General features: G+C 35.4%; 1 protein-coding gene across 2 annotated transcripts in view; it reads right to left on the reverse strand.

The window, feature by feature from the left end:
* The window catches only part of Sb (serine proteinase stubble), a 154281-nt gene extending 145833 nt beyond the window's left edge, over positions 1-8448 (reverse strand). For both annotated transcript variants that reach the window (XM_069501930.1, XM_034973072.2), the window contains exon 1: positions 8338-8448. The gene's annotated coding sequence lies outside the window, so the exon portion shown is untranslated. The remainder of the gene's footprint in view (positions 1-8337) is intronic.
* Positions 8449-11777: the final 3329 nt, after the last annotated feature.

The following is an 11777-nucleotide window of genomic DNA, read 5'->3' on the forward strand; positions in this document are numbered from 1 at the left end:
TCAAGCAATACGTTCAACTGTTTTCCAAAAAGTTTAAGAGAGATTGCATTGCAGCCAAGTCAAAATATATCCAGGCAAAAATTAAAAACAGCTCCAATGTAGTAAAAACTACCTGGAAAATAGTTAACGAAGAAACAGGAAGAGTGACACATAAAACTTGTAATTTTGAACTAAAATATCATGACAAGTTGATTACGTCAGACCCCGAGGTTGCAACCGTTTTCGAGACCTTCTTTACAGATATTCCTGTTTCTACTACAAAATCATTGAACTCTTCAGCAGCCGCCGCTCTCTCACTATTGGAGGATAACGTGCCTGAATGTAATAAAATGTTTGAATTCAGTCACGTTAGTTGCTCTGACGTTATCAAAGCTTTTAAATTAATTAATAATAAGAAAACAAATGATCTGTGGGGCATTTCCGTTAACGTTGTGAAATCATTAATTGATATTGTTGCACCCGAGTTAGCATTAATATTCAATAATTGTGTTGACTGTGGTGAGTTTCCAGACTTAATGAAACATAGTAAAATAATTCCATTATTTAAATCAGGTAGTACTAGTGACCCCACTAACTTCAGACCGATATCTGTACTACCCACTTTTAGTAAAATCTTTGAAAAAATAATTTTAACTCAACTGCTTAATTTTTTCAACATTAATGATTTATTTCACACCAAACAGTTTGGTTTTACACGGGGTCGCTCAACAACCGATGCTGGTGTTGAGTTAATACTAAATATATTTGAAGCCTGGGAGGAATCACGTGATGCGCTTGGCGTTTTATGTGATTTATCCAAGGCTTTCGACTGCGTTGATCATGAAACATTGGTCGCGAAATTGCACCATTATGGAATTAGGGGTGCAGCATTGGAATTGATGAGTTCTTACCTAAATGATAGAATACAAAGGGTAGACGTGAATGGAAAGCGATCTCCCGGATCCGTTGTAAAAATGGGGGTGCCACAAGGTTCCATCTTAGGACCTTTTCTGTTCCTTATTTACATCAATGACCTTCCTTACCTCGCTAAGGACAATTACGGGATAGTCTTGTTTGCTGATGATACATCACTTTTATTTAAAATCAATCGATACTTAACAACTTTTGATGAAGTAAACAATTCTCTCACCAAGTTAGTACAGTGGTTCGAAGCTAATAACCTGCTTCTCAACGGGAAAAAGACAAAGTGTATTAAATTCACTTTACCAAATGTTAAGCAGGTGAAAACCACTGTGCAACTTAATAATGAGGAATTAGATTTAGTGGATACCGCTATTTTTCTTGGAATAACGTTAGATGCAAACCTTCAATGGGGCTCTCATATAAATAACTTATCGAACAGACTTAGTTCTGCCGCATATGCGGTAAAAAAGATTCGCCAGTTGACAGACATAGAAACTGCGAGACTAGTATATTTTAGTTACTTTCACAGCATTATGTCATATGGTATATTATTATGGGGTAATGCTGCTGATATTAATTCTATTTTTGTGCTGCAGAAAAGGGCTGTTCGAGCCATATACAGTATGGGGCCACGAGAGTCGCTGAGAACTAAATTTAGGGAAGTTAAAATTATGACAGTGCATAATCAATATATTTTTGAAAATTTACTGTACGTACATAAAAACATAAATAAATTTAAAAAAAAAGTGACTGTCATAATATAAATACTAGAAATAAAAATAAACTTGTAATTCCCGCCTCTAGGCTCAGTAAAGTTAGCAATTCATTTGCTCGTAATTCCATACGTTTCTATAATAAGCTTCCAGAAGACATATTGGAGATGTCTCTCAACAAGTTCAAAGTTTTCATAAAACGTAAACTAATTGAAAAATCCTATTACAATGTAAAGGATTATTTAAATGATAAGCAAGCTTGGGAATGAGTTGCTTAACGACTTTGTGATAGTTCTAATAAGTTTCAATAAATTTGTAAAGTGGTGATAATAAAAAGAATACCCGGCTGAGTTTGTTGTGGGCTCTTCTCAGACCTGGGCGCGTTTGGAACCCTCGTAGCTTTAGTTTTAAGTTTGCGTTATAATTATCACCACTATATTATCTTACAAATCTAACACTATACCAGACAATCAATAAGAGTAATTTATTACCTATTTTGAATAAATCATTTGACTTTGACTTTGACTTTGACTATATATTTTCTTTCTATAACGCGTAAAATTTAACTCCTCACGCGCCATTTTAACTTTATGTGTCAAATTTCATGTCAAAAGTACGATTTTAGTCTTTAAGTTATACTATAAATGCGAAAGTGTGTTTCTTAGTCCATTCACAAAACTGATTTTAATGTTTGGTACAGTTATTTTGTACGGTTAAATTATTTTTTACTTTTTAGTGTTTGATTGAAGTCGGTTTTTTTTTGAATTTTTTTTTATAAAGAAAAAACAGTATTTATAATGAAAAACTATTGAGTAGGTATTTTTATGGCAAATACAATTAGTGGTGTTTGACATAAAAATACCTACTAATTTTTAGTTTTCAGAGAAAAGTATTCAGTGAAATCATTACAACTATTGATTAATTGGTATTGCATATTTCTACATAATATTTACCTGTCACAATATTTACATAATGCATAATAATAATCATGTTTAATTTGTATGCATATTTTGTACACATTCATTGAACATAATTTTCGCATATTTATTACAATATCGTGATTCGTGTTATGCGGGTTTTTGTTACATGGTTACCAAATACTTAAATATTACATTACATTTACCTGTTATCAGTGCAACTTCGTCGACGGCGACGCGTCAATCAAAAAAACCGACCAAGTGCGAGTCAGGCTCGGGCAATGTGGGTTCCGTACTACAGTCGTATTTTTTTGACATTTTGCACGATAATTCAAAAACTATGATGCATAAAAATAAATAAAAATCTGTGTTAGAATGTACAGGTGAAGACCTTTCAAATGATACCCCACTTGATATAGTCACTCACTTCGAAAGTTGAAAATACTATTATTAGTTCATGACCACAATTTAATTTTTTTTGTGTGATCTAGCCCTAAATTAACGGTTTTCAGATTTTTCCCCCAATGTCAGCTATAAGATCTACCTACCTGCCAAATTTCATGATTCTAGGTCAACGGGAAGTACCCTGTAGGTTTCTTGACAGACAGACAGACAGACAGACAGACAACAAAGTGAACCTATAAGGGTTCCGTTTTTCCTTTTGAGGTACGAAACCCTAAAAACGCGGACTTATGCGAGCCATCAAGATGAGGAAAGTCACATTTGGAGCACGTGCTCAGACACGAGAGGTACGAACTCCTCGAACTCCTACAACTCATGATGGGAAAAGTTGGCAGAAGAAGAGGCGAGGCGAAAACTATCAAAACTACACACTCGCTTCCCGCTGATCGCAAACTCGTTTAAGTTTCTAGTTCTACTCGTTTCTCCTTCATTGTCGACGGTCGGACCACTGCCTAAAGTAAAAATTGTCTAGATATGTACCGTACCTACTTTTGCACGATTCGGTTCTGTGAAGAGGCGTGGTCGGACTGAACCCAGAGGTTGTCATTTCAAAAATAGCTTATCATTGAGCTATAATAACTATCAGTTGTCCATTATAATACGGACGACTAACTGTACTGTTGAGTGGTTTTTATATTTAAATCCATACTAATAATATTATAAATGCGAAAGTGTATCAGTCTGACTATCTGTTACCTTTTCACGGCCCATCCTTTGCATGCCAAATTTCAGCCCGATCCGTGAGCTGTGCGTTGATAGATCAGTCAGTCTGTAAGTCAGTTAGTCAGCCAGCCAGTCAGCTTTTTCTTTTATATATCTACTGATGATGCCCGCGACTTCATAGGTACGCGTAGATTTAGGTTTTAAAAATCCGGTGGGAACTCTTTGATTTTCCGGTATAAAAAGTAGCCTATGACACTCAGGTCTTAAACTATACCCGTTCGATGGATCCGTTGCTCCGTTGCTACCTGATTGAAGGACAAACCAACAAACAAACTTCACATTTATAATAAGGGTACTGATAGATTAGGTAGTAAAAAAAAACCAACGGTATAAATTTCCAACTGATCATTAAAATGTTAAGATTAACTTATTTCCGAGCCAATTTGTATGTGCATGGCAACCAATACAATGCGCTAAACGTGACTACAAACTGTACAGATTTTCTCCAAATATTTCGCTATACGCCGCGCAGAAGAAATTTCAAAAGTGGCATAAGTATAAAACGATCAAAACATAAATAATCGCAAGCGTACAATCGCAGCCGCGCCGGTCCGGTGGCTCCGTGCACTCTTTCGTATGACGAGACCACGAGAGCCGACTGATTTCTAAATAATTTAAATACGCGCACGAGATCTACAATTAAAGCTATTCGGAATTGGGTTTGTATCGCGTGACGAGATTTGTCTTGCTTTTCATATCTATCGATTTTATTTTTGATTTCGTGGGCGAGTAACCCAATAAAATGTCGTCAGGAAAAATGACAACCTATACTTGTTCAAAACTCGAGGTTTGTCTTGCTATTGAAAAGCAAGACAAATCTTAAGTTTTGAGCAAGTCAACACGAACAAGAACAAGAAGTGATAAAAAAAATTGATATCTACATGAAGTAGATTAGATTTTTTATTTTTTATGTGGGCGAGTAACCCAATAAAATTTCATCAGGAAAAATAGCAACCCGCTTATTTAAAACATGAGATTTTTCTTGCTTTGCATATAGGTAGGTATCAATCGATTGTATTTTTATCTAGGTTTATGCCCGCGACTTCGTCTGCCTGAATTTCGACAATTGAAAATACCGGCGGAACTGTTTGATTTTCCGGGACCAAAAGTAGCCTATGTCCTTGCCCAGAACGCAAGCTATCTCTTTAAAAAAATCGTCATTTTCATTCACCATTCAATCGTAGCAGACAGACAGACTGACACACTTTCACATTTATAATAGGTATTAATATGGATATGGATTACCATTATCATTACAATTTCTATTATTATATTATTTAGAATTCTGTGGTAGACTAGCTATCTAGGCAACCCATCAGCATTCAATAAGTATATTTACATATTTATTCCGAACCTAGATATTTACCTATTATTTTTACGTGACTAGATACACATACAGCTATTTTCATCACGGTTGATAAAGCTGGCAATATGTAGTTTGTTTTTTCTTCTTAGGGTTCCGTACCTTAGAAGGAAAAAATTTTTTCAAAAAATAAATATAAACCGACTTCAATAACCACGAACACTAAAAAGTAAAAAAATAATTTAATTTATTACCCAATATATTATGTATACAAGAGTTATTGTAGTTCTATAGTGATATTTATTGGAGCCGGTGCCAATATTAGCCGCACGAACCGTCTATCTACTCTTCATATTGTTTTGTGACTCCACATTGGCACCTCATTGGCACCGACTCCAAAAAATATTACTATAAAACTACAATAACTCTTGTATACATAATTATATTGGGTAATAAATTTAATTATTTTTTTACTTTTTAGTGTTCGTGGTTATTGAAGTCGGTTTTTTTTTTTTTTGAAATTTTTTATTTCACATTTTTTAGTGGTCCTATTGTACTAAAATATGATATGGTTAAAAAACCTACTGTTTACTAAGCTATTACACTGATCGCGAGCAATTTGCTCTTATCCATTGAGGAGTTCCGTTCTCCATCTCCGAAGATATTCATCAGATCTTTACCAAATTAAAATGGGACCACCTCTGAAGTATGTCCTACAAAACAAAAAAAGAATCATTAAAATCGGTTCATAATTGACGGAGTAATCGCGTAACAAACATACAGTCGAATTGAGAACCTCCTCCTTTTTTTTGAAGTCGGTTAAAAAGGAGCCCTTATTGGATCATTTCGGTGTCTGAAATTAATATGAAATCATACTCAGTCTATAATCCCTTGGAGCTGTGGAAAAATTGAACTTAACAACAGTTACGACCGTTTAGTTATACGCCGCATATTATTTTGACACTCGCAAGAGAATCAAAACCTATAGGCGCAGCCTTGAAAAACTGTGCTATAGGTTACTTCCAGTTGACCTATAATTATAAAAATTGACAAGAAGGTCTTATAGCGAAAGGGAAAAATCCGAAAACCATATCATTAAAATTTCCGAATACATACAAACTTATATAATATTTGCAGTTGTAGATAAAATTTAAGCGACAAAATAATTTACACGTAGGTATCCATCCAAGGTATGGAACCCTCGGTGCGCAATGCCAACTTGCACTTGGCTGGTTTTTTTTAAGCATACCTACACGCAATTTATTCTATCACAGGACTACGCACGGATTTCGACTTATCTGTGACACGGTTGGCTGAATTTATTGTACAAAAAATAAAGTAAAAAAATATCTTTAGGCTTTACAATAAGAGATCGAAAGTTTCCTCGACTCTGGTATAGATTGAAACTAGTACCTACCTACCTAGGTAAGTCAAAAACATTGGTAGAATACTTGCTTATCTATTGGTCTGATAGAAAGCTTTAGCAATGGCCTGTGTGTATAATATATATGTATATTAAGACCAGAATCTCTTGGCAAATAGGCATTGGCAAATTTTCGGCATAATCACGAAATTCATGTATTTAAAAAAAATTTTTTTCACTATGAGACTAAGTAACAATACTCACCACAGAGTACCTACTATACCTACTACTCTGCTGCAAAAAGCTGCTATCATTGTCAATTCGTCGCCGGCCCACTACTGAGGAAGGGTCTCCTCTCAGAATGCAAAGGTTTAAATTTTAAAAGTTGACCAAGTTACTAGGGGTACTAGGGGCTTAGGGGTTGAATTTTCAAAAATCCTTTCTTAGCGGATGCCTACGTCATAAAAGCTATCTGCATGCCAAATTTCAGCCCGATCCGTCCTGTAATTTGAGCTGTGCGTTGATAGATCAGTCAGTCAGTCAGTCAGTCAGTCACCTTCTCCTTTTATATCTTTAGATGACAGCTATAGTGTGGCGATCGCAATCATCTCTGATTGGCCGACACTGCCTCGCTATAGGCTAAAATGCATTGTTGCAGCAAAAAATACCATAAATTCAACCAATCAGAACAAATTGAGATTTTACCTACTTAGCAGTGGATTGGTGAAGCTTTTCCGTATTCGACCTGCAACGGTTCGGGTTCGGTCGCAATTACTATCTGTCATCTCCAAACAAAACTCGTAAATTGACAGCCGTCATTACCAAAAATTGCTAAATGTCAAAAGATACAAAAATATATTGGTAAAAATATAGGTAACATTTTTGAAAAGGTTAAAAACTGATTCAGCAATTTTTTTCATAATACCTAGTAATTCTAACTTTGCAACGCATAATGTACACTTCTTAGGTAAATAGGTACTACCTACTTACATTGTTTGTATCTGCATAAAAAGGGTATACTAATCTTCAGTAGACAGATTCGTATATAAAAAAAAAAGTAGGTATTATTCTCCATAATATTGCAATGCAAAATCATGAACCATTCTCGCATTTCGCGAAAGCTTCTGAATACAGCTGTATACCTACACTCTAGTTTCAGAGTTATTTCATGTTTCGCGGTAATTCAGATGCATCACAGACGTGTTCTACTTTTTCAAATTTTCCAGTTTTCAAAAAATAAATGGAAAATTATTTCTCTTACTTTTAATAAATTATTTCTCTTCTTATTTTGTTATTTCATGTTTAATGTAATAAAGACAATATTACAAAAGTTAGCTTTTCCGACAAAAAAATATTAGTCTAGGAATTTGCCACGTTTTTGTTTTCTTCAAATACAAAAACGTTAAGTTTATTTTAATTTATTTTTATAAATAAGTTAATGTTCTAAAAATACGTTTAATAAATGCTTATATCATATTATTATTGTGTAAATTTTTTCGCAAATGGTACGAAAAGTAGAGTATTTACCTCGGTGATAAAGCTGTCTAAGTCTTGGGTGAACTTAAATCCCTCGCTACACTCGCGATTTAAATCGTCACCCGCGACAGAAGACACTGCTTTATCCCCTTGGTTAATAATCTACTATTTATTTGGGACCATAGCGCACAGTTTACAATTATACAAAACACAACAACACCAAACAAACGTACAGAAAAAAAACACAATAAAGAACAAAACATGAAGACAAAAAGATCACAAATACTAACTAATAAGTACGGCTTTCCATGCATCTCAACCGAGAAAACCACCGGCTTATAGCAGGCTTTTCTAAATGAAACCCCTATGGAAAATATGAAAATGATATTATCACTTATATCATTTCCCCGTCAACCAAAGCCTATATCCTCTAATTAGCTGTCGCCAGTTTGATGAACAAAAAGCGCAATCACTTACGATTTCAATGGCCCACTAACGGAATCCGATCAACACACTACCACACCATGTCACTAAACACTGGAACTAGCACTAAACGCGAGGCGCGTGCGAGGCAGACCGGTGCGCGGGCGCAACTGAGAAATTGTAATATGTAACCCTTACCCACCAGTGATTGCAATTTTTCTGACGCGAAGGAAATGGATTGTATCTTCCGTACTGAGTGGAAATATTATAATGATTGAACTAGCTTATGCCCGTGACTTCGCCCGCGTGGACTACGACAGTCAAGTTTACCCCATTGGGGGTCGCATTCAAAAATCCTACCTATATGTATAGTATACCTACCTAATCCCAAATACTAAAATAGCAATCTGCATTATGATCCGTGCAGTAATTCCAGTCAGTCACTTAAGTTTTCCTTTTATAGGTATACTAGCTGATGCCGCGACTTTGTCCGATTTAGGTTTTTAAATAAAACGTAGCCTATGTCACTCTCCAGGCCTTTAACTAAAGGTACTCATGCAAAAAATCACGTCAATCTGTTGCTTCGTTGCGACGTGATTTAAGGACAAACCAACAAACAAACACACATTCGCATTTATAATTTGGGTAGTGATTTAATTGACCTGTACCTATTTAGCGATGAACTCATGGCAAAAGTTGTTGTTGAGATGATGATGAACAGAATTCAAAACGTCGCAACGGTGCAACGGATTGACGTGATTTTTTGCATGGGTATAGATAAAGACCTGGAGAGTGACATAGGCATCTTTTTGTGCCGGAAAATCAAAGAGTTCCCACGGGATTTAAAAAAATCTAATTCCACGTGTACGAAGTCGCGGGCATCATCTAGTAAACTATAAATCAATCCAAATATGTAAAAGGAAAAGGTGACTGACTGACTGACTGATCTATCAACGCACAGCTCAAACTACTGGACGGGTAGGGCTGAAATTCGGCATGCAGATAGCTATTATGACGTAGGTATCCGCTAAGAAACGATTTTTGAAAATTCAACCCCTAAGGGGTGGAAATAGGGGTTTGAAATTTTATAGTCCACGCGAACGAAGTCGCGAGCATAAGCTAGTATAATATATGGATTTCACTTTCAACTAACTTTTACATACATGCTATAAATCAATTTAACTATAAATCAGAATAACGATTTATGTGTACAACATTTATTTTGTTATGCAACTTAAAAGACACTTATTTTATTACTTGAAATTGAGCGTCTATTAAGTTATCTTAAACCGCTATAACGAGTTTTTGATAGGAATAATTCTTTCCTTTCCGGTGATTTTCGAACCTGAATCGACTCTCAAATCCGATAGACTATGACTTTTACCAACATAAAAGCGAGTTTCGCTTCAATTACTTGATTTCCGTCAATAATAAAGATAACTAGCGAGGAGATAACGAAGCTATTACTTAAGTACTTTTTTGTTTTATCCATATCTAAATATATAAAAAGAAAAGGTGACTGACTGACTGATCGATCTATCAACGCGCAGCTTAAACTATTGGACGGATCGGGCAGAAATTTGGCATGAAGCTACGCTATTATGGCGTAGACATCCGCTAAGGAAGGATTTTTGAAAATTCAATCCCTAAAGGGGTAAAACAGGAGTTTGAAATTTGTTTAGTCTATAAGCTAGTATAATATAAAAAGAAAAGTCCTGACTCACTCACTCACTGACTCATCCACGCTCAGCCAAACCATTGTATCTAGAAAGTGATATTTTGCACCGATGCGATGTGCCCTTTATAATACAGGCAGTTCTTTCATATGCATTTATTTTGCCTTTTACATAACTGTAGTTAGATACACATTTTTATAAGGGTATCTATAGCACGTAGATACACGTATAGAGGCTGATACTTTTTTCGAGTTTTTTTATTTCACATTTCAACAGAACAATTTTATTTTTTTACATCGAATAATTTAATTATAAAAATTGAAGTAAATAAACGTAGATAAAATATTTAAACGTTTTAGAAATAATTGGTTTAATAGAAAGATTTATTAATAGATAGAATTGGTTTAGGAGTTTCATAGAATGCAAAGTATCGTCAAAAATTACTCGACGAATTAGAAAGCAAAATCAAGGATGATCTTTTTGAAGTCGGTTAAAAAGACATTAACGCACACGCATGCTTATTAACATTTCTTTAAAAAAACCTTAAGTTAAGATATGTTTGCTTTAAATATAGGCTATTATACTCTGACTTATATGTATATTACTGCTATTACATAATATATATCTAGTCCAATATCTATCTTCATAAAAGGAGAAACTGACTAACTAACATAATATTATCAACTTACAGCCACAGAATATATAATAGTAAGCTTAAACCTCTGAGTATAGGGACTTGAGATTGCATGTCGAGTTTTTGTATAACATAGATCTTCTCTGAGACAGAATTTTCAAAATTTCACCCGTACGAAGCCGGGACACGTCAGCTAGTCTTTACTAATCTAGAATCCATACTAGTGTTATTACTGCGAAAGTGTGTCTGTTTGTTACATTTTCACGGCCCACCCGCTTAACCGATTTTGACGAAATTTGTCAAAAGACAAAAATGTGTATAGATTGCATCCCGGAGGCGGACATGTGCTACTTTTTACTGTCGAAAAATCTAAACTGTCCCACGGATATTTTATTAACCCTAAATCCATACAGAAGACGTCGCGGGCATGTAGCAAGCTATATCATCCAATAAAACAATAGGTTTGTAATAGGTATAACAAGATATCACACGATGCGTAAAGCGAGCAGTTTCGTTGCGAATCAGCATTATTATGGACAAAGAGCCAGCGCGTGCTAGACCTTCGTTATTTTATAAAAGCTGAAAGTTTATCTACGTATTGTTCTCAACACATTGAGTAACAATCGTGTCGTGGCAACCCCCTGCCAGACGCCCTTAAAAGTTACAATTTTAAGGGTGTCTGACATGCATCACGTGATTTTAATACTAAGTATTCCGAAGAAAATATTAAAAAAGTCTTTATACTTTGACGTAAGATTTTTTAACAGCTTTATTAGATAACAGATATCCCAATTCCCAAAGCCACTATGGTCCAAACTTCATAGTCGCTGATCGTTCCTCCCTGTGTTGGAGAGACAAATGAGACAATGCGCAGAGAAACTTTCAGCTTTTATAAAATAACAAAGGTCTTGCACGCGCTGGCTCTCTCTGTATTATAGAACCTAGCAAATCAGGGAAGCCGCGGCACAAAACCTCAAGATACTGTTAGCACAGTTCTAGATTTGCAAGCGTCTGATATCGCGCGAACACCGTTACTGACAATTACAACAATGTGTTTTAGCTTACACTGGATCATTAACTATGCCTATGAGTTATGACTATACTGTGCTAAGCTGCGATAGCCTAGTGGTTAGGACGTCCACCTTCTAATCGGTGATCGGCGGTTCGATCCCGGGCACTCACAT

The sequence above is a fragment of the Maniola hyperantus genome, chromosome 11, assembly GCF_902806685.2.
Source record: "Maniola hyperantus chromosome 11, iAphHyp1.2, whole genome shotgun sequence".
Lineage (NCBI taxonomy): Eukaryota > Metazoa > Arthropoda > Insecta > Lepidoptera > Nymphalidae > Maniola > Maniola hyperantus.